This window comes from Oreochromis niloticus, linkage group LG17 (genome assembly GCF_001858045.2).
Source record: "Oreochromis niloticus isolate F11D_XX linkage group LG17, O_niloticus_UMD_NMBU, whole genome shotgun sequence".
NCBI lineage: Eukaryota > Metazoa > Chordata > Actinopteri > Cichliformes > Cichlidae > Oreochromis > Oreochromis niloticus.
Window position 1 is genome coordinate 15,208,073 of NC_031981.2, and position 26,764 is coordinate 15,234,836.

Below are 26,764 nucleotides of genomic sequence, written 5' to 3' on the forward strand. Positions count from 1 at the left end.
TATAGATATATGTAGAGATATGGATACATGCATTAAAAACTAAAAATAGATATTGTTAATTGGGAGGTTCAAAGTTAAGGATTGTTATCAGCACAGGAATCCGGTCAGAAGAGCACAGCCATCAACTTAGCTTAACATAACAAAAGGAAAGACATACACGGACTGCTACACTCTGAAAGAGGAAACAAGGTCAGACTATAAGCCATCAACTTAAAAATGAATGAGTTACTAAATAATGTTTAAATTAAATCAACTGAAGAGAAGGACAAAGTAAACTCACTTTAGCTGCCGCTCTATGTGGGAGTGGAACGAGTGTAAGGGAGTGCAGTCCTTAATAATGTGTCCCAGGTTGTTTAAGTTAAGGAACAAACAAACTCATTAGCCAATCAATAATGAGAAAAGGAAGTGAGGTAAAGGAGTTGAGGTGTGCATTAATGAGTAATGAGGTGTAGGTCACTACAGATCTGAATTATGTGAGGAATATACTGACCAAAAAAAGCTATCTCAGCCCAAGTGCCAGCTATGAAAACAAAGACAGTTCAGAAAAGCAAAAATCTACAGTTTCCCAAATGTACACCTAAAACATGGCAATCTTTATTGATCTCTATGTTACAATGTCCAGATTTACAGCTAAGATAAACATCCATTTGGTTTTTTATTAAGCCTTTACTTGTTGTGTGGTCATTTTTTAGCAATAGGTTTTGTCAAATGTGACCAAGACAATAAGGAGTCGTGCTCAGATTTCTCATTGTTTGACCTTTTGGAAATCATCATATTATTTAACGTCACGGAAAATTACAGATGCAGCTTGCTAACCAAGGAAATCTGATAATTTCTTTATCTCATCACTGAGTTTGAACAAATGAGACGAGTTGGAGCTACACCTCGGGGTTGTATAAATGCTGGTCATACTCTATTTGCATTTCTGTTTTACTAAAGTGTACTGAAGTGCCACCCTTCCTGCTGCAAATGGGTTGGATTGTTCCTAATTTCAGTGATAGTTGCTGACAAAGCTTTAAAAGCAGCAATGCAGGGTGCCTGCAGAACGGTAAGCCTCGGTTTGCATCAAAGAATCAGAGAGTTTAGGGCTGGATAAAAAGATAAGCACAAAAAAGCTCTGTAGATAAAAAGAGGAAAAAAAGAGAACGTTTAAAGGTTTAGTAGAGCTTTATTTCTCCAGGTGCGTGTATGCGTGCGCAAGAGTTCTACACTAGGGAGTCCGAGAGAGATTCTCTAACTTATTTCCTAAATATTTACAGCTTTGAGATCTATGGGGCACAGATGCCAGTTTGTATTTGTCATTGCACTTTATCAATGGTGGATCCAGCTTACAAAGCTAAGCAAATATGCCTCATAGCAGAAACCTCAGGGAGAAATTTCCTTCATTTTTTTGGTGGCATCCTTATTTTCGAAATTGCTTACAGCTGACTGGAAGACAGCTGGTGCAGCCGGTTTCTGATGTGACTTTTGTTGAACAGCAGGCAGGTATAACTTCACCCTCTGAATTGGAAAGCCTCCTAAAACCACCTCCCAAACACCTGCCAGACATCCCAAGCAGTGACATTGTTGAAAAAGTTAGAGGACCCACGTTTTTTTAGTGCTGCTCCACTTTTTTTTTAAAGCATCATCTAAAAATAGGTTGGGAGTACTGTGTCTGTTTCATGTGTCTTTTAAACTCTTGATTGAATTCAAACTAAAATATAGATTAGCCATCAAAGCTCTCCTTCTGCAGTTTTTACAAAGACATGCATCTGCTGGTATTCCTGCTCCATCACTATGTTTTATCTTCGGAAAGCCCACTTACAGTCTCTCTTAGCCTGTCTTGTTTTTGACTTAGTCACTACCTACATTTTCTGTCAGGTTTATGCTTGTAACCCCTGCTGAGAAACTAATGGATGAAACGCTGTCTCTTTCTGGCCAAGCTGATGGGCTGTCTTGAATGGAGCTGCAGGGCAGAGTAAGGCAGCAGGTTGGTGAAATAAAGATAATGGTCATTATCTCCTCACCACTTGCCACAATTGCCAGATGTCCGATGACCCACCCTGACAGCTGCATTCGGCTTCACCTCCCATGCTGCACCCAGCTGAGAGGAGAATGAACAGAGCTTTTTATAGTCTTATTGCGTCATTGAGCAACATCAATCAGCAAGTTTTTTGGGGGGACTGCAGCTTTAGCTTTTGCAACAGACCATTCAAAATCCATCCACACAAGGTTGTTCCAACATATCTGCATACTGTGCACTCTAAGATGCCTGATGACAGTGTAAAGCCTAGCAAGGGGACTAAGGAGAACCCCTTTGGCCTGCTGCAAGGAATAAATGGGTGAGTGTGGGCAACGCGCTCTTTAAAACGGAAAATGAATCATTGGAATAGGAGGAGCTTAATTTAAGTGTTTAAAGCTAAATCTTCTTTTGTTCTTCGGAGGGACTCAATCGAAACTGTTAAATGCCGTTGCTAGGAGACACCAGTCATGGTCCACAGATAGTATATGCAGGCAAAATAAGTGATGTTGGCATTGACTTCATACCAGTATCACCAGTCGTGTGAAGGAGCAGAAGAAGAAATAAAAAGATTTGACAGATGGAGAGCAAGCATGTGGAACAAGGCCATAGATATAAGCATAAATGCAAAATAATAAAAAATAATGAGGAGAACAAGCAGATTCAAATACCTCAGTGGCTGTTTAATGTCACTTCACATAAATAGTACTTTGCCTGTGGAATTTGAACTACAGCAACCCAGACAAGGAGTGCCTCTCTTGATGCACCACCTCCCAATAAATCCTTCATACACAGCAATCAAATAAGCATGAATAATTCAGTGTTGCCAAACAACTCACACATAATCATTTAATGAGTTTCGCGCCTATCTCATTGCTCCGATATACGTGGGTGAAGATAACTTCCCGTCTATGAGAAAACTTGGCCAGTTTGTCTTTGAACATAAATGAATCACTTATCTGAGTCAGGACGCCTTGATTGTTGGGTTGTTAGATTAATGGATTTTTCTGGATTTTTAATGAAAAACAAAGAGAGATTAATGGATTAGTAGAATCTGTAAACTGTAAACATTTGCGACAATTAGTTTGTTAAAGAGCATCTACGGCATCTGTGTGAAGATCGCCTGCCAGCAAGTATGGAGTTTTCTGTTCTCTCTGCAGAACTCATATCATTTGTCATACAGTGACTAGTTCAGACTAGAAAATAAAAGAAAAACACTTATCTTTGGTGCACTATATATCATAACCCAAACAAAAACATGACAAGATTTTCTGCAGTGATTTAGCTGTAGAAAAACTAAGGCTAGACACTCTTTGAACCTCAGAGGAGAAACTCAGACTAATATTTTTCAATATTATTTTTCAATAATACTTGGCAGTGACAGCATGAATTCTTGCATTCATAAAACAGAATTAAATCATACTTTACATTGATAGTACTGGCATCAACATAAAACAGATAATAAATATATGATATGTGAATATATGAATAAATTAAAAAAAATATAACACTTTATCTTTACTTGAATCCAAGTGCAATCACATATAAGTGGACAGGAAATAGTTCAGTAGACCAAGTATGAAGTTTAGGTGAAATGAGATGAAAACTGGGGGTTGCTGCTTTACATTTGTAGAGTCTTGTAGCTGACAAAAGTAAGAGAAACGTGAGCTGGTGAGTTATTCAGGGCGATGTAAAAGTCTTAAGCCACTCCTCATTTCTTCATATTTTGCTAGGAAGATGACAAATGGGTTCTTAAAACATGTGCAAATGTATGTGGATATACAGTGTGTAAGAAACAAACAAACTTTACAGTCAATATTTGTTATGAGCTCCTTCTTAAACACAGCCTGAAGTCTTTTGGGGAAGAGTTCCTTATCATTTCTTTGAGTAGTCTTCAGGAATAGTTCTCCAGGTGTCTTGAAGGGCATTTCAAAGCACTTCTTTGGATGCTGACTGTCTCGTGTTCCCACACTGCTTCATTAATGATGAAATCCAGATTCTGAGAAGGCCAATTCATGACTGAATGCTTTTACTGCATGTGTGTTTGGGATTGCCGTCATGCTGAAAAATGAGGCTGTTGCCAGTCAGGCTCTTTTTGGATGGTGGATCAAAATCTGACGGTATTTTTCTGCCTTCAAAGTTTCATCAGTTTTGATAAGATCCGAAACACCACCGGCTGAAATGCAGCCCTTTAGCTCGGAACAATTTTTGTAATGCTTGAATGATTCTGAAAATGGTCAGGTACAAGGATTGGACTGAAATTAGATGAAAACAAAATCAGCCAGTGTTCAAAGAAAAAAAAAAAGAAATGCCATCAGAAAGCCTGAAGAACTACACTTCTAGCCAATTAAAAAAAAAAAAAATACACAAAAATCTGTCTCCTTGGAAGCAAAACCTTAGGAAACAAGGGGCGGCCAAAGACCATACCATATATAGGCCTTTTATTTGAGGTTACAGTGTTTTCACAACATCAGAAGCATGTACAGAGTTCATAATTGGTTTCCCAGGTTTTACACACACACACACACACACACGGTGTAATACCTTACTATTATGAAGTCCACCTGCCATGGTTTTACCTGTGTCATACTGACTGGTGTCACAAAGGATACACTTGTGCAGCCTCAATCATAGCTGCTCTGGCAAACATCATCTCTCCTCATTTTTTCTACCTGATGCAGTTTAAGATTGAAGGCATTCTCCAGGATGGTGTGCTAAGACTGATTTCTGAGCAGGAGGACACAGGAGGCAAGAAGGCACAAAACAAAACAAAACAAAAGCCAGGGAAGGTAGGCAATAATCAAAATGCTTAATAGCAACAAACTAGTGGCACTAGCTGTTAGCAGAGACTACGATATCGCTTAATGGGGGTAGCAGAGCTTACTATTTGGAGATTTCTTGATTATGGAAGTGGTTACAGATGGTGAAGCTCTGTTTGACTCTGACACACCTGTCTTCACTCGTGCAGAAAAGCAGACACACTCGCCACAGCGAGAGACATGCAGAGGAGAGTAGCATCAGGTCAGCCAGAAGATGATGTTGACGAGGAGCCAATGGCCAGTGGCAGTTTTTCTCTGCAGCTAAGTGCATGTAAAATCTCTGGTAGCAAATATTGTATTTGACTTCGAAAATATAGCTTACTGGTAACAGCCCAGTGAACTGAGAAGAGCAGTTAAGTGGGCTAATATTTCAAATAGAGCGGGCCCTTGCCATACCACAGGTCGGGAATATGGATCTAATATTATTCTCACATAAACTCATATGAATGTTCCCCCTTCCTCTTTTGCAAAGAGGAAAGGGGATGCCTCACGATGTAAGATCTACACATGTTACCCAGAGTTTTAGTGAGTGTTTATAGCGTCTCATTCTAAATTAGCAGGCATTAATATGAAGCTTAATAATTTTAATAAGGAGGATCTGTAGTCACGCTTCTGCTTTCCAGGTGTTTGGTGGCTAATTTAAGCTTTACATCACTTCCACTTTCCCACGCTGTTAACCTTATTGTGACATCACTGGTCTAGTCCAATCATCTTTCTGCCCCTTTTTTCAGCCCAATCAGCCTCTACTTTGCATACTTTAAATCTCACTGCTCATCTGTTACTCTACCTTGCAGATGCCTTCATGCAAACCACCACCTCTGCATCTCCGCCTCTTCCTTTTTTACTCAGGCTCCATTTAAGCCTCCATCTTCATCTCCACCACCAGCGTCTAAACTCCAGGGGGCCGTGGCCTAATCCCATCACCACTGAGATTCAGTTCTGCTGTGATGGGGCGTGGGAATCTAATTGCCAAATACCTTAACTGAATTCTGTATATCAATAACTCATATTTAATTCCTTCTGAGCTCTCCATATTGAAATGAAGCTGGTCCTCCCTTTGCAGCTATAAAAGCTTCTACTCTTCTGTAAGGATTGCCAGTACACACCTACGCTGAGGTAGAAAACGTCCTTCAACAAGCTGTCCCACAATGTTGGAAGCATAGACTTGTACAAAATGTATTGGTAAGCTGAAACATTAAGATTTCCCTTCACTGGAACTAAGGGGCCTGGACCAAACTTGTAAAAGCAACCCCACAGCATTATCCCTTGTCCTCCAAACTTTACGGCTAGCGCAGTCCGGCAGGCAACGTTCTCCTGGCATTTGTGAATCCTACTCTCTCATCAGACTGCCTGTTAGAGAAGCATGATCTGTCACACCTTTCCACTTCTCCAGAGTCCAGTGGAGGTTGGCCTTACACTATTTTATCTGACCTTTGGCATTGTACTTGGTGATGGAAAGCTTGCATGCAGCTGTCTGGTCGTGGAAATCCCAGTCTACAACTTTTGCGTTAATATTAATGCCTACAGGATGTTTGGAGCTCTGCAATTCCTGAGTCAGCAGAGCATTTCTGAATTTTACACATTACGTGCTTCAGCACACAGCGACCCAACTCTGTAAGTTTATGTGGTTTGCTGTTTTATAATGGATTTGCAGTGGTCCCCAGACACCTCCACTTACAGCTGATCATAGAATATGGTTGCAACGGTGACATCCTAGTATAGAGCCATTCTTGAATTCAGTGAGCTCTTTAGATCAACCAGTTCTTTCACAAATGTTTGTACAAGCATACTATAGGAGGATAGGGGTATAAATACACAATAAAAAACTGCCTTATGCACCTGAATGAAAAAATTTGCTCCCCTTAAACGTAAAAGGTGTATTTTTTCCCTACTAACTCACAACACATCAATAATAAAAAAAAGACCAAAAAAACCCCAACTCCAGCCAGGTAAAATGGTACTAGCACAATTACATTATACGAATACGTCAAATTAACAGCAGTTAGCAAGCATGCCCCTCCCCCCAAAAAAGTTGACAAGAACAGCAGGTATCTGAATGTGGCTGCTAATTAAACGGAAGTGTCACGGATGCCAGTGTTCCTTCACTGTCAGCTACCTGCCAAACGCTGTTCTGTCTCACAGCCTTCCTATGATACACCTGGAACAAATGTGACACAACTCAAAGACACTTCAGTGCACAAAAGAGGAGAGGAATGTATTTCAACATTGTGAAACACTTTTCTTCCTAATAGTGGAGCCACTCACTATCAAAAGAAACCAACATCATGTCAATATGACACGAATACACAAGCAATTAGTGTCATTGAACAATGTATAAGCAGCCACTTACAAATGTGCAGAATCTATAACTCTGGTGGTTTTAGCAGAAGACTGCTCAACTTCTAACTGTAACTTCACACCAGTTATGGGACATTAAAACCACTGACAAGTAAAGCGAATAGGTCGTCTTGTTGAGAAAGATGTGGTGCAAATATATTTGATTGATCTAATGAGACATTTCAGAGTGCTCTGGTATACAGCAAAATGTTATGGAGCCTGATGTGAAGTGGGAGAGAGAGGTTGTTGACATAAAGCAGAATGGCTTAGCTCTCCAGTCAACTGCTTATGGAGCTTATGGAGGATAAACATCATTATTTATTAACAGCCTAACATAATTAGTGTAGCATTAAACTGTACTAATAAATTACACTTGAGTAAAAGCACCATAATTGCAGATATTAGAGATGCAAAGTAAGTGAGTAAACACCAGTTGTGTAAAGAAGTTGATGATATAAGATGATGGGGTTTTGAATTCCCTTTTAAAATAATGTCCAAACTTGAAGTATGTTTGGGTAAGTAACTATGATAGGTTTATGGTTTATAGCGTCATAAAGTAGCTTTGTATTCGTAATAAAGCATAATATAATCCTCTTGTATTCGTGTGTGCTGGTGATGGAATCAGGAATTTAAATGACTTGTTAACAGCTGTACTGTCAACAAAAGGAGCCATCACCATATGTGATACCAAAGTGTTTTCATCCCAGGGCTGTTCTGTGAGATGCTGTTGGCATTTCCAAATTTCTTACAAGGTGTCCTTTTGTTATTTGTGCCTTTTTACACTGTAAGCCTGAGGTAATGGTACTAGAGGTCCATAGGTGTGGCAGGAGAACATGGTTTGCTTTTTGCTTGGTTTATACTTGGCAGTTGAATTTGTTTTTAATTCCTTTAAGACTAAAAACTATACTTGGTTAAGTTAAAGAAAAGATGAAAGATGAAGTGAAAAATTACCTCATCCAGTGTATTTAAATATGATGCAAACAGTGCATTATAGTTAAGAATAATTTATAATAGTGTCTTACCAGTACTATAGTACTGGCAGAATACTTGGTGTTGCATTAGCATAATGAACGAACTAGATACAATTATACAGCATCAGAGAGCTACTGTCCTTGTAGATAACTAATATACTGTGCTCATATAACTACCATATTTTTCGGACCATAAACCGCACCGGATTATAAGGCGCATTAAACGAAAAAAAAAAAAAACTCAGATAAGTCAAACTTTACTCAACTCATTCTTCTTGCTTCCTCCACTTCCGTACCATTGATTCATTAATATTGAATTCTCTCACAGCTGCTCTATTCCCATGTTGTTGCAGTATATTAATGACTAACCTCGTATTGTGGATGGATTATTTCAGTTGTTTTCCTGACTGTAGTTTGGTCCGTTTACAGCTTCCTGCCATGCAATTCCATTTGCTCCTAACCATCAGGAAACCTCCCGTTAACTTTTATCAAGTGGTAAAAAGTTAACGTTCATCCTCCAGCTTCACTGTGTTTATGTTATGCTAATATAGCTGTGTCGCTAGCAATCACGTAGCACATCATTATATACCAGCCAGTCCACCTCAGGGGGAAACTAGTAACTAGCTAACTTCCTGCTAACTTCTACCTCCGTTAAATTTAATAAATTCTGTTTTCATGGATGCCTGGATGTTAAACTTAATTGTTACACCTGGTAAAGAAGCAACGCTGATCATTTTATTAACAGTTTTAACTCTCAGTGATGCCGCAGTGTTTGTTTGGCTTTGGGACCTGAAGTGGAGTTTGGACCTGGATTACTCTGCGAGGCTCCTGACTACGGTAGCCGTAATGCTCCAACAATCCATCAAGTGGTGCGGCTTCGTAGCTTACCAAAGTCGTACTAAAACATTTTTTGACAGATTCGAGGTCACTAAGCACAACCAGAATTCATACACAAGGTACTGTTGATTTTTGAGAAAATTAAAGGATTTTAAGTGCGCCTTATAGTCCGAAAATACGATACTATGGGTACTTATTGTTACATTTATGGGAAGGTGCATGCCAGAATAAACCATAGGCTGGGTCTACCTCATGTTGTCGATTTTACAAAGTACTCCAGATTAACCTATCTCAGGATCGCCTAACTGGGCGTAGACATCACAGGACAGCTTATGAGTAATTTGGAGATGCGAGCAGATTTTACAAATAGGCATTATTTGATGTCCAGAGAATGAGAAATCTCAGTGTCCAAATAACACTCAACATAAGTGTGTGTGAAAAGACTTTAATTAACAAAAAAGTAAATGGATGGCATTTACACACTGGCCATGTTGTTAAGCCAATGATTTATTCACTTGCATTTATAAAGGAGCAGCCCAAAGTAGCATTATCCAGTAAACAGCAATTCTCTGGTTGAAAATGTCAGTGGTCAGTGAGTCTCAGTTTCTCTTGTGATATTGGGATGGTGTGGTCAGAATTCCAGTGTAAACAACGTAAATGCATTGATCCATAGTGCATTGTGTTAAGAGTTCAGGCATAGTACCGTACCAATTAAATATGATTTAATGACAAAACCCACGTCACCCATTTGATGAAGTATGACTGCTTCAACAAAGTTGAAACAGCCATACAGTTCACTGTACTCAAATGGCCTTCACAGTCACCATATCTCAATCCAGTAGAATACCTTTGGGATGTGGTGGAATGGGAGACTGACAAATCAGCAGTAATTGCTTGACACTGTTATGTCAATATGGACAAAAATTAACCCATTCAGCTATAGACACTCAGACACTGATGAATGAACAGACGGCAATTTGAATGCTTCAACATGTGGGGCCCCCAGAAAGCCCACAGGTACAGCAAACAGAGCCAAAGCCCAAGAAAGACACCAGCCAGTAGACTCCGGGCACCAGGATACACCCCCAGCAGCACAGGACAACCACTCCCATGGGGTGTCCACCCAAGCCTCCCACTCCCACCACCCATGACAAAGCAAATGGCACCCACTCCACCCCAGAGAGCCAGATGCAGAGAAAGGGAAATGAGTCAGGCCTGCACCACACAGGTCATCATGGTGTAGAGGGGGCAGGCCAACAGAAACAAAAAGGGAAGGAGAAAGACAGAGCCAAGCCAGTAGGACCTGTTCTTATGCATATCATCCACACACTCCTTCTTTTATTTTTTTTAAAGAAATAATATACAATATATGTCCCCCATTTTTCAACTGGGGATCTTCTATAAAGTATTATAAATAATGAAATTTATTTTCCAGTTGCATTTTTTTCTTTTTTTTCAGAATTTTAGGAAATTAGCAGCTGTTTGCAAACTCACTCTCTGTGGGATGTGAAAATCTACAATTTGGCCTCCGTTTGCTGAGATATCTAGTGTTCGAAAAAGTGACCGATGGGTCACTTTGGGTACTATTTTAAATAGTCTGGGCAGTCTGATTGGCTATAAACCTATTCGTCATGGCCTTACAAAGTCATATTCCAGTTGTCCCCATTTAGTGACACAATTTCAAAGCTAACCCTGAGGGGCAACCTGTAACCTGCTGTTCTTGGCACATTAAAACAAGCTTCATCAGCCAGTCAATCATTTATCCCACCAAGTAACTTATTTGATTAACCAGTAATTGCTCAGGTTGAATGAAGTGAGATTTAATATCATAGCAGGGCTTTATTTAGCATTTAATTAGCATAGGTGCATCAGAACACTGTACCACCTGCCTGATGATCTGTCATTTAAGATTGGCCCTGCTGATTTATGTGTCACATGCTGTCCCCAGTGAAATCCTAAAGTCCCCTCCTCACTCCCCCTTAACACACAAACACACACACACACACACACACACACACACACACACACTTTAAAACTCTGTCTTATTAGTTTTTATTAGGCTCTCTTATGTCATTGATAAATACCACAGTAAATATAGAAGAAATCCTGGAGAAAAGAATTCCACATGAAAGAAGGTCTATAAAGAGAGGTTGTAACCTTGAGTCATTTCATTGTTGTTTTTGAGTATACAACAAAACTCAAATTCATAAACGTCTAGACAAAAAATGTTAAAAAACATCCCTGAACTAATCGCTGTGAAATCATGGCTCTGACTCCAAAAAAATGTTCTTCATCTGAGATGGAGACCATCATTAGAATGATGAGGGCTTTGAGCCTTAAGGACGAGCACGTGTCCAAACCAAGTATGGAGCAGTTCCTCCACTGGAGTGCAAAGTCCACCCAGTGTGCTGCCAGCATCTAAGGCTGATCAATCTGCTTTAACAAGCACCAAGTTTGCATCAAAAAGAAAGCGATCCAAAGTTGAGGTTGAACTTAATGGCAAAAAAATCTTCTCCCCAGCAAAGAAGCAACGGCGTATCTGTGAAGAGAGAGCACTGTTAAAAAGACGTTACAGTCACACTGCAATCAGCAGTAAATGTGTATCAGAGATCTGTCGCCCAGAACACAGAGGAAAAACAAATAGAGATGACAGAGAATTAGCAGTGACCGCAAGCACATCAAGAGATGCCTCTTCCACTGTCAAGTTAAGACCTCACAATCGTGGCAGAACATCCAAAACCACACGGAGAAAAAAAAGAAAGAGCAGAGGGTAATTAAGAGAGTACCTAAGATATGGATCATTGAATCAGGTTGCATAAAGCAAGGAGAATGAGCAATGCGCCAGATGTTTGAGGAAAAGTTTGGACTTGATGCCAGTGTTCACTGGTTTGGAAAAGGAGGGATGCGCCGGAATGGGTGCCTCCTCGTTTTTATGCAGAGATTTCCACACAAAGTGTCCACCTGATATTTTGGTCATTTATGCCAGGCGCAACGACTTGAGACTCATATCCACCCTGGAACTTTCCTCTGCAATGAAGAAAGAAATGATTGAACTGCATGCAAAGTTCCCCTCCATTACAATCATATATTCCTGCATCAACAAGCACCAAATGTAGAGGTACGGAAATCCAAAGTACATCAATGAGGACAAGACAACTGTAAACTCAGTCATGAGAAAGGCAGTTAATTCCTATAGTGGTATCATCATTGAGCATCCCTCCCTGAGAGATTATGACAATTTGTACCAGGCAGAATTCACTTCAGTAAGAAGCGAAATTATGTGTTTTTGACCAACATTCACTCTGCCATGAAGAAGATCCTTCAGAAGTCCTCTCACAGAAAACAGACTTGAGAAAACAGAAATTTGAAATAAATGAAAGCTAGAAAGTGCCTAGAGTCATTCTTTGCTTACAGATTATGCACAAAGATTAGAAACCTCCTATCATGATGTATACATGCATGAAAATCTGTCATTACCCATATGGAAAAGAAATAGGAAAAACTTATAAAAGACTTGCATCAGCTTGCTTCATATAGTGAATAATATAAGGCTTATATGATTTACTCATGAAAGTGGCCACTTTCTCATTACTTTCATATATATTTTTTTAGGAAATATCCAAAGCATACAAGTTCCATTTATATAATTTTTCAAGGGATCTTATATCTCTTTTCACTTTTGTATGCTTTTCATACAAGTTTCACACAAAACAGATACAAACCTTATAAGATTTATATATATCTTTTCCATATGGGTAGTTTAACCAATCAGTGAGTTTCCCCTTGAATTATTCAAAATATACTCATCCTATGTTAAATCTTTGTGTTAACCTCTTAATCATAAAGATCAGAGCTGATTCCAGTACAAGTGTATGACATGGAAAGTGAGTTGATCACATTGTGACCAGTTCTGGACAAAATAAAATAAAATTAGGTTTAAAGTGTAAATAAAACACTAAATGTATAAAGGCTAATTTACACCATGGAGCCCTGCTGTAAAAAATATACACAGATGTAACACTGTCTATGTAGCTGAATTTAAGTAGTGCTTAACGTCACAGTTTTTTTCATGTCACTTCTGACACACCTTGCCAGCTTTAATATCATATTTAATATCATATTTAATATCAGACAGTTTCAAAGATCCCTTGAAATAACAACACAGGCAAACGAGAGCTGTTCCACCCATTGCTTTAGAGATATTGAGGAGTGGGTATTTTTGTATTGCAGATATGAGCTTACAGATCCAGCAATTTTCAAAGCTGAGACACTCCATAAGAAATACAAAAAATGTAGCATATATCTACTTAACTCCTCATTCAGATAAACTTTACTGGGGATGGGGGTTAGAGAGAGCATTCTGGGAGCGGCAAACAGCTTTCTCGTTCCTTGTATCAGAAGGATGACACTGAAGCAACAGTACAGCAGGTGATAAGAGGAAGGACGAAAGGTACTTTATCAGTGTTTTCGAAAGGGAAGTACATACTGTGTTTGGAGATGAACATAAAGATACATTTCTAATTGGTCCACCGAAGACACCGGGGTTGTCTGCGTGTACTGCAGATCTACTCAGTGGGAGCGACACTGAAATGACGGATGCCTAGGCTGGCAGAGATGATAAAAAGCACACAGAAAGATGTAGGTGAGAAAGAGATAGGCAGACTCAGGAGAGGGAAGGCAATGAATGACGCTGCTGGAGTCTAAGAGAAGGCAAGGTGTGAATATCAGTAGGAACACATGTAACAGTGAGTAATAACCAGGTTCTGAACACTGCTTTGATTGCAGTGTTTTTTGTACATATTAATTCAAACTTATATAAGAGCTTTATTCACATTAAATCAACTTAGAGTAGTAGAAAAAGCCTGACAATTCAATTCACTTCATTTTTATTTATATAGCGCCAAATCACAAACACAGTCGCCTGAAGGCGCTAAGACTCGTACAAATAAAAAAGAAAAATAAGCACTAGCAAAAGTAAAAGCAAGGGCACAGCACAAGCTAAAAAGTAGCACATCATCTCCTTCAAATAATGCACATATGGACCCCTTTGATAAATGCAAAACAAACAGCATCTTCTTTTCAAGGTACATCTAAAGCAGTGAAGCAGCAAGGGGTCTTTTAAAATTAAAATTAGCATTTCACCGAGGCAAATCAGCAAGTTTTCAAAGAAATTTTTTTCTCTTTGTTTCCTGCTTGTTAAAAAAAAGTTTAGAATGTATGTATGTTTTATAGAAGTTTTCACTTCTATATTACAACACACTTCTCAGAAACAAGGGTGTGTTGTAATACAATGAAAAAAAATTAAATGACATTACCAAATATAGTTGGAAATGTTTCCTAATTCACTAGGTTTCAGGTGAAGGAGAAATATTATGCCAGTCATCGCCACCAAAATTGAAAACGATGGGTAAGAGTCAATTGTTGTTTGAGAGCAGGAAATTCCTCTGTACATGGTCTGAAGAAGATGACGACGTTATGGCCATGTCCAGTAGGACTCAAGTTAGTAACTCTTATAAGCCATAAAATATTTATCAAATTATTGCACCCAAAAAGCAAAACAGTCCAGGAAGGAGAGTCCAGGTAAATTCATAGACCTCAAGACAGCTTAGTTAATATTCTTTGAATGTTCAAATGTTTGGGGTAAATCTGCTAAATAATCAGATCTGGGGTAGATTTTTTTTTTTAACTCTAACTCAAGAAATTATTTTGATGGCTTCTTAAACATCTCAACTCCCACCTTCATACAGACATGCATGTGTAATTGTCATTTTATGCCTTGCAAGTCAGTTCTGGTATTCAAACAACACTTTCTTATGCTTTTTATAGATGTGGTAATAGAGAAATTACAGGAAATTAAGAAGCAAAAAAGGAAACATTTCAGCCAAGGGTAGGCCAGCACTGACATTGTGAGAATTTGAACTCCCCAAAATATAATTTACCAAATAAAAAATAAGCCATTTTATAGGCCATAAACAGGAAGCGATCTGTGAGAGTATTTTTGTAACAGAAATGGGATCGCGAGCAGCTGCACACCAGTGAGAGAGGTTGATCTAACCTCGTGTCCCGTAATAAGACAAAAACAAGAAAGCAACCACGCTTTCAGACTAAATCCTCCCAGCATTTTTTGCACAATACGGGAGCAGACGAAAAACTGTGGATGCATGCTTAGAGAATTGGATTGCATTCCCAAAATCCCTTTGAGCCTCTTCGCTTGCCCATACACAGCTTTAAAAGAAAACAGAATAAAGCCCAGGGCATTACAGAGAAATACTTCTGTATTGACAGTGAGTGGAGATAAAACAGGCAAGCGAGAGGAAAAAAACAAAAAGTAAAAAAACAAAAACAAGGTATTCTGCCTGTCATTTCGCTTAACTGTTCAACTCAGAAGCCACTGATCTCAGGGACACATGGTGCTCCGGCCAAAGTGTCAATACTGAATATGCTTATAGTTCATAGACACTGTGGTTCAGAAGTAGCTTTAGATGACATTGAGCAATAGATGTGTATGGCAGTTTTAAAGACTACAATGCACCTTTTGTTTTTCAATGAAATTCACAGAAGACAACCTTTGCTGAAATACTGATGTGGAGAAATTTAAGCATTAACAAGTGGTCCAAAAACAATCAGTCTACTGTCAGCTTTGCCCAATTTGTGCCCAATGAATAGCCTCATGTTCATGCACCTCTCGGTGGCCGTCGTTTTAGCTGTGCACAGTTTATATTTATAAAGCAGTCAGCTCGACTGGGTGCAGGATTACAGGATCCTTTAGCGTATACTGCCTAGGAAAAAGTAGAGGGTGGGGATAATTAAAATGTAAGAGACTGTGGATAAAACAGCATATTCAATCAAAGACCCCAAATATTCTAATTCAAAGAGGGAACAGATGGGCTACAAAATAAACCCAATCCAGCGTATCGCCAAATGTTTTTGCATCTTTATAATTTACACTGTGATAAAGAGATAAAAACAGCAGCCATTCAAGTAAAGCTCAGTGAGGAAACCAGACTATCATATATGGTGTAAGACAGGTGTGGCACTGAGTGTGACTTGAGAGCCGGATTACTTCCTTTAAATTCCATCCAATGGGCCTCCTCACCACTGCCCTCTCAATATTAAGTCATGACTGGGGCTTTTATTTATTGTCTATTACTTTCAAATGAGACAAATGGAACCGCAATCAGTGTTGGGAGCTCGAGACAATTCCATTATACCAGAAGTGTTTTCCCTTTCTTTGCCTTTGCCATGATTTCCCTTAGCGCCAGGTATGCCTCGTGCTCTGTTTGTCATAATTTCTGATGTTTCTTTTGCATTGCCTTCATTTGTCACATCTGAGCAGCAGTGCCGTCTTTCAAAACTCTCCTTCATTTCCATTGGCTTTATCACTTTACACGACATTATTTGTCATCCCTATCTGGTGCGGACAGACATAAATCCATCGTCATATATCTGTAGTGTGTAAACAAGTCCTCCTGTTTACAACTTTGATTTTACAACGGGGTGTTATCATCCTGGACAAATGAAGCTCTGAGTAGGTTCAAACAGGAAGACACTCCCTTTATCTGCATCTAGATAACCATTTCAGTTAATAACCGCTGTGCTTTATATGTTTGACACTATTGATCGCATGTTTGTTATAGCAGGTTTATTGCTGTTTAACACTTTGTACACTCCATTACCGTCTTAAAGGCCATTTGCTAGAAGGCAGACCAGCTCTCTAACCTGCTTGTGGTCCTGCTACTTTTTCTACTCCCAGTCAATTTCTGTCTCTGGCGTTTTTTCGGAATTTTAAGGTATAAATATTTCCTTTAGATTTCCCTTTTAGTTTATTGGTTTACATAAACAATCAAGTAATTAAATTATGCCCTATTAAGATCCTGCTTTATTAGCTCTCATGAATATTTTATTGCCGTTTTCCATTAATGAGCACTAGAGAGATCGAAGTAATTTGAAACAGCTGGTTGAGAGAAAAGTTAAGGTGTTTAACACTCACGAGGGTCCCCGGCATCCTGTGTGATTGTTTCTGCGGTAATAACTCAATTTAATTAGAGTGAGGCTGGTGGTCTATTTCCAGGGAGCACAGCTCTTACAACAGGAACAAACTTTGTGTATTCTTTGATTATGTCAAAGACACCTAGATTAAAAAACATAACTATGGCAGCAAATCTGAAATAGCCATTAGCTCGAGTTATTTTGTCAATAAAACAAGTGTAGGATATAGCTTGCAAAGAAATGAAAGACATTCATATTTCAATAAAGCTTTATAACATGATCTCAGACCCCCCCTTTACAATGAAATGTGCACAGAACATCTCCCATTGTCACTGATTCCACACAGATGCATGCAAAACAAAGCAGGTGCTGCATTTGCTGCCGCAAAACCTCAAAGCTTTTTATTAGCGTTTGCAAATCTATCTGAAGTCAACTGCTGCTAGTGCCATCTCTGTATCCTGGCTGCACTGGAAGCCCTGAAAGAATTGTGGCTCCTGCATGTGGAAGCTAAATGAGCAGATTGGCCAGGCGGGTTCCAGACTGCAGTGCAACAGGAAACGTTTAAAGAGCATGCATAGATCAGACCTTTTGACTTAAATAAAGAGAGTGTGATTGCCGTTATTAAAAATCAGTAGTTGATCCAACGTGAGACTTTTAAAGAGAGCTAAGAAAAGATCCTTGTCCTTGCAGTGGCTTCCAGCTGAATCCAAGGGCATCAAAATCAAAAGAATCTGCTAAAACTCGCCTTCTATTCCATGGCTCAACTATAATATAATGTACTTAAGTATGCTCAATCCATGTCCACTTAACCCACACGGTTTTCACAGTATTTAATTTTTCCTGCAAAACTGAGCCTTCTTCTTCAATCCTTTTGTAAGTAACACAGCACAGCCTGAGTAACAGTCTGTAAGTCCAATTCAATAAGCAAAAGCACATTAAAAATGTGCGTTCATTTAAACAAATACAATCCAAATAAATGCAACCTTTGGGAATACTCGATTGCACAAGCACATTACAAACAAAGACAATGGTTACTCCTCATCCAAGCCCTCAAGACATTCCCTTCTCAAATGATGTATCAAATAAGTTTCTTTATGCCCACCTTTTATCACCTTCCCTCCCTCAGTGGTATAACTGCTTCCATAAACATAAAACACAGCTTACATACCTCATGGTGTGTGACATTAGAACGTCTAGCTGCTTTAATGTGCTATTCAGACTTTTAAATTCTCTGGAAAAACAAACCCACGGGGATATTTGCAGCAGACATACCACAAATTATGTGTGATTCTAGCTTTCACTTCGATTTTGTACTTACTTTATGTGTGGGTGAAAAAACTGATTACTCTTAATCATTGCACTGCAGTGCCGATGCATTTCCTATTCCCCCTAGAGACTAATCACGCATGATTAGCTGATGGTTTCTGGTACTGGCTTCTGAATGAATACCTTTCTAAATTTAACTCCAAAAGCGCAATCTGAAATGCCACTGTACCCTGAGCTTGCATCATTATGGGGCTTTCTTTGCTTTTATTATAAGTCGACACTTTGGAAAAACAACAAGGACAATTACTGGAAGTTTTCAGTTCCCACAGCAGTGCAATCTGAGCTAGACACAGCTAAAGGCTAATCAGTGAAAGTGCTTTTTAAGATGTCCCTTGAAAATCCTAACAGAGAGGGCGAATAGTTTGGGGGAATGGTGGAAGTTCTACAATTTGAGCAGATATGGAGAATGCCCTGTTCTCGTAACATTTAGTCCTGTCACAAGACGAAAGAAATCCACCCAGGATATCTCAAGCTTTGACTGTGCAAAGGACACTGTCTGTGACCCTTCTTGAGGTTTTATGAGATATGGTCACATTTTATGGTCTGCAACTATCTGTAATATAATTATTTGAAGGTCATTTTGATTTAAAAGCTCAAAGAAAAAAAGAGTTACATCATAAGAACAGTTAATTCCTCCTGGAAAACAGACTGGGTACCATTTCCTTAAATACAAAATGACCTGAATATGAGCTTTTATATATATATTATCTTTTAAATCACAGCATTGTACCTACTGCATGTATTCCTGCTCCAGTGTTGGTCCTACTCAAGCAGTACCTGTATAATTTGATCACTTGTAATGCGGTCTGGTGAGGAAGGAGCAGCTAGCAGGTCCAGCGGGCATGTGGTGTGGAGGTTAGCCGGACAACTCGGAGACCAGTCAGTTAAATAGAACAACAGACTTTCATTTGGCGTTAAAAGAACAAGACCATACAAGCTAGGTCTCCACGGTTCTACCCTATTCATACATACATGTGCCGGTGTTCTGGGAATCCATCCTACCTGACAAACCATCCTACCCATTGTTTCTACAATTAAGTGGCGAACCGTCCTACCTTTGTGAATATGAGCTAGAAACATACTCTGGCGGGTAAAATTAAGTGCCGAACCATCCTACCTTTGTGAATATGAGCTAGAAGCATACTTTAACAGCTAAAATTAAGTGGCAAATCATCCTACCTTTGTTAATAAGAGCTAGAAACATACTCTGATGGGTACAATTAAGTGCCAAACCATGCTACCTTTGTGAATGTGACCTACAAGCATACTTTAACGGGTAAAATGAAGTGGCAAACCATCCTGGCTTTATGAATATGAGCTACAGCATACTCTGATGGGCAAGGTTAAGTGGCAAACCGTCATACCTACCTACTTAAATTTGTGCTGGGATTCTGTGACAGCAGAAATGTGCGTAAACTACTTACGGTAGGATGTTTTGCCAAAGTAGGATGGTTTGTCAGAACACCGGGGTTAGGTAGTCACCAGCTCCAGCCTGCTACAATGGTACGGTCTCTCTAAACAGATGCACGGAGAGCAGCATGCTCGGCCGTAATGGCTGCCGCTCCACTCACCCTAGGAGACTCTCAAACTACTACAATAATAGGACGACACCCACTAGCGGTGCTATACCATAATAATAGTTGTTACATACTGAGCCCACAAGCCCTATTGAGTGGACACAACAAAGTAAGTAACCCTGACGGAAAACCTCAGATCAATGTAGGCTGCTTCCGATTCTTGTTGCTTCATAATTTGCAAACCAATTGATCAAGAGAAGTGATCCAAAACATTAAAACATTTTTACATCTTTCCCAGCAAAATTCAATATCTAATATCTAGTCTATGTATATGGCTGTCTTGTATGGGCTGTCCTTACAGTCCTTGCATCCCCACATGTCCACTTCACAGTGACATCACTCTTTTTAATTGAGTTCCAACATTCTGGTTGTTTGTATTGATGTACAGAGAATACAAAAAGGAACATCTGCAGTAGGCTATTATAGATTTCCCTTCAGTTTAACTCAATGTCATTTAACCATAAGTCCATTAATACACTTTTATTCTCTGTCTCCACATCTCCCACTTTCAGACACACATGTGACATAAGAGAAAGAAATGCACAGTTTTCCAGAGATATACTATTCTATACAAAACCCTTCAAGGCAATGCTTTCGATTGCTTTCTTTTGACACTGCTCTTATAAATATTAGTTAAATGATGCCTACTTTTTTGACACTGCAGCAATATATACAGTTTACAAAAGTACATTTATACAGGAAAGCAAATAGAGACCAGAAGCGGTGGTTAAACTTTGGTTGACAGGACACATTAATCATTTGCGGCTGGGCACTTGAGGTGAAATTGAAAGTACAAAGATACAGAAAGAATATCTGTGAGTATGGGATAATGAGACACAACGCTCCTCTGCAAAGACATGTAAAAACCCAAAACCCATCATTTTCTTTTTTTTTTCTGTGAATGTATCAAATCTTTTTCTCTTTGGTTTATATCTTTTGTCTCTTTGTGGTCATTTTGCTTCTTGTGATGGTCATTATTCATCACTTTGTGGTTCCGTTGTGTCTTCTCATAGTCACGCTTTCTGTCTGTAGTCATTTTGCATTTTTTTTATGGTGATTTTTTTATTACATGTCTTCCCATGAGCCCTGTGCCTGGCAGGCATATATAGAAATCCATCCATGGGTATGAGTACTAATAAAGCCCTTGTGGGCATTATTTGTTTAGACAATCAATATGCCAATGAAAACACATTTGTTATTATTGTACTATTTTTTATGAAGTAAGAATATGTTAAAAACATGAATGCTTGACACAGTAACATTAGAATTTACCATTCTTTACTGAAGATTTACATAAATCATTTTTAATGTATAACATGATATCGCAGATATCTGTAGCTGGCTGCCATATGTTGCTTGTGTATTCTTTTAGAGGAGACATGGCGTTTGTAACTGTAATAAGTTCGCTGCTGTTCTGTTTTCATTATTCTTAAATAACACAAAAAATATATATATTTGCAACCAAAGAACAAAAAGGACATCCAATTGATCATGTAAAACTTTGAACTTTAATCACTGCCTCGGCTATATGCCTGTGGCTGACTGTGACTGCTTTTGATAACAGCTGTCACATCAGAACAGTGGGCATGAGTGGATTCCCATCAGGCCTCTCAGTAGATCCTTGCTGCTGAAGAGGAACAACAATCAGTGTCCACGACTTTATTAAAAGAAGACAGACAAAACCCGTGCTTACAGTTACTCACTATGTTGTGCAGTTTTCAAAAGAAAAAACACTGAAGATAGGAAAAAGAAAAACACTAAAGTAATGTACACAAAGTAGAGTTAAGCATGAAGGCAAACAACTCTTAGAACATTTAGCGATATTATTTAGTCTTTTATGAAAACTAATATATATGTGCTGAGGCGGTATTTCACTGTAGACCTCAGAAAAACTGGTAGATGGAAATATGAATTATAAACACTGACTGGGATCAATGAGAATAAATGTGAGTTAAAGAGCTTAAATTATCCTGTCTTTTAAGGTTCAGGCATTCGTGCTTGATATGGACATGCGTTTTCCCTCATTTATCTATTTATTTATATTTTTATTTTAATTGTCATTTCCTTAAATTGTCATTCACGCTGAATGGTTGCAGCAGGCCGTCATGGTAAATGCACTGATGTGATATTATCCACCATTATGACAAGACGCTGACCTACAGGGAAACTCTAGCCTTATGTGAATATTGCTCAGAGCGCAATGTTTTCGAGTTATTGCATCATTGCCTTACGTTGTGTGCTGTGCCTTTGTCGTGTGCTGTGTAAAAATTTGTTTAATGGTGTGGAACAACATTAATGCAATTAGAGCGCCAGGTATGAGAAGGCTGGTGACCCGTAGGTGTGGTTTTCCGGAAATGTGATGATCCTAGGAAAAATTGGAAAAATTATTAGAAAGATGGTACATGTTTGAGCATTTAAATAGAGTGTACTGTATGTATTAAAACACAGAAGTGCAGGTATTTTATGTACTGATTTGGCATGGAAGTAAAAAATAAAAACAGAAAATCACAGCGTTACATGACAGTTACCATAAGCAACAGGAACACATGGCTAATTAACATATTATTAAATATTGTAAGCTATGAAACGATTTCTCGTGTGGTCTTTTACAGTCTATATTTTCACACAAAATCATGCTCCAAAGACAAATTGCTCAAACAGACACACAGTTTGAATTCTGCATGTTATGCCCTGTTCACAGAGTGTTTCCTTGTAGACTATATGGATAAAAGTATCACTGCTGTTTTCAGTCTCATTGTCACAAGTGCATAAAATCAAGCACCTTACCATGAAGTCTGCCTTTACAAACATTTGTGAAGAAGTGAGTCATCTATAGTAATGCATCCATTACGAAAATTCAGTTCATGAAATGTCTTTCCTCCTAGATATTCCACAAGCAACTTAATGGTGTTATTGCAAAATAGAAGAATTCAGAAACTACAGCATGTAAGCCACAAACTGTTAGACCACATGATGTTACCACATGATGAATGCCGAAATAAATGTATATACAAAAGTCACTAACACTCTGCTGGCTACATACAGAGTTCAGGACCTTCCAGAATGAAAAAACAAAACAAAAAAAACATTCATTTAACATTCAATGCAGAAACTTTTTTCAGTATTTCCAGTAGTCAATTTATGAAAAAAAGACACATGAGATGAAATGTTTTTAACTGTCTGCTCAGCTCATCCAATGATGTCTTATTTCCTTATTCACAAATAGGGAAACTACCACAGGTCAGAATAATAAAATTTTACTACAGCTGCAACTACTTGATAAAAAAGATTAAATACATATATGCAACTGAATTACAAATTTAAATAGTTCATTTACCAGCTGCTGTAACAGTGGACTTTAATTCAGACACTCAATCAGTCCCCGATTTTAAGAGGCTCAAAAGTAGTTGGACCATTGAGTAACAAGTAGTTTTATGGCAGTGAGGTCTGTTCCCTCATTATTTAATGAGACGTTAAGATGAAAAATAATCTGGGGTTGATTCCAAGTGTTGAACCAGTATTTGGTAGCTTTCACTGGAATTCTCAATATGAACTGAAATGAATATGAACGTAAGGAGGCCTTCATTATGCGGAAAAAAAATGTCAGGAATGTAAGAGATTGTTGGCGACTCGTATAAAAAAGAAATGCACTGGCTAGCTCAGCAATGTCAAAGGTGTATGAAAGCAGTTTTTTTTTAATGGTTAATAAAAACAAATAAATAGATCAATAAAATCACAACACAGACAAGAGAAAACACTATTAAGGAGGTAGGTATAACACTGATAGAGTCTACAATCATCAGAGGGTTTACAATAAGGTCCAAACCACTGATTACAGTGGACAGTAGACTCTGCCAGTAAACATCTAAAAGAGCTTTCACAATTCTCAAAAGCAGGAAACCAACAACAAAAACCAAAAACCGCTAGAGCTTATTGATGATGGAAGTAGCAGGATGAATTGTGAAGAGTACAAGGCTATATTCTCTGCTCTTCACAGTGCAAAAGGATCATGACCAATGAAGTCACTGAATGAACGATCCATAGGTTTAAAAAAAGTTTTCCCAATTGCTTTCGAACCTCTCAGACTGGAGGACTTTATATAAAAATGGCTGTAGTCCCTAAAATGTAACACTTTTATTAAATCCCTTAAATCAAAACTGAAAATCTGCACTTCAATCATATTTTGATCGATCGATTTTAAATCCACTGTAATGGTGCACAGAGGCAAAATTACCAAAGAAAGCATGATTTTTCAAAAGCTTATGGACCTAGCTGTATATATCACATAATAATGCTGTATCTTTAATTTTCCTGACAGTCTAAATACCATTCACGACAAGAATTATATATTTCTTTAGAACACATTTGGAAGGTTGCCCCATTTTTGCATAAGAAAGAGTAATCTGTGGAACTGATGCATTAGAAGTCTGAAAAGTGAGAATCAAAGGAATTTTAATCAGCAGAAAACATGCTGCTGTTTAGCTTTTATGCAACCCAGCAGAGTTATTGATGTAAAAACTCTAAATCTTGCTTATAATTACACCCTGCGTTCTTATCGCCACAAACTACAAGGGGGAATAAGGAAAGCAAAGAACAAGGGAAAAAGAGGAACAGATGTGCAAGGCTCAATTCTCTTTTCATTCAGCTCGGAGTAGTAGCATTATATTCAGCTCTGTCTCAAACAGCCTTGGACTGATCAATCAGACAGTTACTGGCTGTGCCACTTGTTAAGCTGGGAAAACTGTAATACTAAGCTGTACCAGTGTCTCCTACTAGACCGTATTTATCCATACATTCATCCATTTTCTTCAGCTTTTCCGGGCCAGGTCACAGGGGCAGTAACCTGAGCAAAGAAGGCCAGACCTCCCTCTCCCCAGCCACCTCCTCTAGCTTGTCTGGGGCAACACCGGGGTGTTGCTAGACCAACCGAGAGAGATAATCTCTCCAGCCTGTCCTGGGTCTGCCCCGGGCCCTCCTCCTGGTGGAACAGGGCCACCTCACCCAGGAGGCATCCTTGTCAGATGCCCGAACCACCTCAACTGGCTCCTTTCAATGTTGAGGAGTAGCAGCTTTATTCTGAGCCCTTCCTGGTTGGCCTAGCTCCTCCCTCTATCTCTAGGGGAGGGGTCAGCCACCCTTCGAAGAAAGCTCATTTCCACAGCTTGTATTCACAATCTCCTTCGTTCATCCACTACCCAGAGCTTATAACCTTCGATGAGGGTAGGGACGTAGATCAACCGGTAAATCTAAATTTTGCTTTTATGCTCAGCTCTCTTTTCACCATGAAGAACCAGTACAGCATGGAGGGAATCATAATCAGCACCTCCAAGTCTGAGGCCATGGTCCTCAGCTGAAAAAGGGTGGAGTGCCCACTCCAGGTCAGGGAGGTGTTACTGCCCCACGTGGAGGAGTTGGAGTATCTCAGGGACTGTAGTTGTATATATATATTTTTTAAACTCACTAGAAGTTTGAGTGTGTCCTGTAAATCATGCAAACTCCACAAGCATAAATGTCAGTCTACATTAGAGGTGAGCAACCAAGTGAAAAATTGTACTCAGTTAGAATCATGTCAGAAAAAGTTAATGTGAAGAGTTACTGGATGAGACAGGCCTCACAACGGTCCGCTATCCTGGATAAAGTGCTGTGATTGGGCAGAGAAAGGTTGGAAGTGGGACATGAGCAGAGATGGGGTAACAGTTGGGGGGTAACACTATTCGGTCCTATTATAACATCATCCTATTACTAAAATTACATCATATTAATAAGTGACTATTGTGAATCAAATTTACCTGGTCAGAGTCATGTCCACCTTACTTTTTAGTTACCCTTGATCAAGTACTCAGACTACGATCTACACAGTGAGCTCCATTTTTACAGAAGTTTTAAAGTATCATACAATATATGTGTAAATATAATCTTAGATGTAATCCACAATAGCACAATGTGCAGTTGAATGTCTAAAAGCTTTTGTGATATACTGACTTCAGATCACTTCATGTACAACTGGAGCTCGTTGCTCTCTGCTTTGTGCTCGATTACCTGTTAGCACTTGTTCAATAACAAATGCCAACAATGGGAAAGTAAAATAATCATGCTAAATCTCCCACTGTAGCACTGAACAGAAGCATAGCTGCATTATGATAATACTGTGTGAACAGACCTGCAATCAGCACACTAATCCTATGGTTGTACCGAAATGTCATGAAATAATAATGGTTTCATTGTGTTATTCTTCAAATATCTGCTCTACTAAGAGTTGAATATATGTAGCAGTAAAATAAAAAGTTACTTACATGTCACAGAGCAAAAGGAGCTCATTACTGTCAACCTCTGCTCTTCGCTTAATAAAAACTCCTCTCTGGCTTCCTAACTTCCTCTCCTCCGTCGTGTCACTTTTTCTTTGAGCTTCCCTGCAAATTATTGTGGTGATTGCAGGAACATTTTGGCCACAAGTGCTTGAAGTTAAAAAATGTGCCTTCCTAAACTTTTTTTCTTATTTTCATCACAGATCTGTCCCACATGACTTGCATTCCCATGGATCCCCACAAGATGATTAAAAGCAAGCCTTCCATCAGGCTGGGCTGTGTTCAATGCATCTTTTGTGGCGGACCGCCAGGGGACTCCACTCACACCCAGCGAGAAGGGAAGTGAGAGGGATAATGTTTCTGGGTCATAGGAGGTGTTTGCCACCTTTTGAGTTCAGTTGTATGAAGCTGAGATTAAAGTTGGAGTAAAACGCGATGAGCTCTTGTGTCGTCCTTACGTACCTCCACACTTTAACCCAAAGTGACCTAAAGAGGTTTCGGGGTTAGCTTGCTAGGGGTTCTTTTAATTAAGATTTGCATGTCTGTTTGATTTAAGACTAGGCCAGACCAGTTAAAATGACAAGTTTGCCTCATCTGATGAAAT

General features: G+C 39.0%; 1 long non-coding RNA gene across 1 annotated transcript in view; it reads left to right on the forward strand.

The window, feature by feature from the left end:
• The window catches only part of LOC106098740 (uncharacterized), a 46,575-nt gene extending 20,114 nt beyond the window's left edge, over positions 1 to 26,461 (forward strand). The window contains exon 3 of the long non-coding RNA XR_001225023.2: positions 26,364 to 26,461. This is a non-coding gene — a long non-coding RNA (uncharacterized LOC106098740). The remainder of the gene's footprint in view (positions 1 to 26,363) is intronic.
• Positions 26,462 to 26,764: the final 303 nt, after the last annotated feature.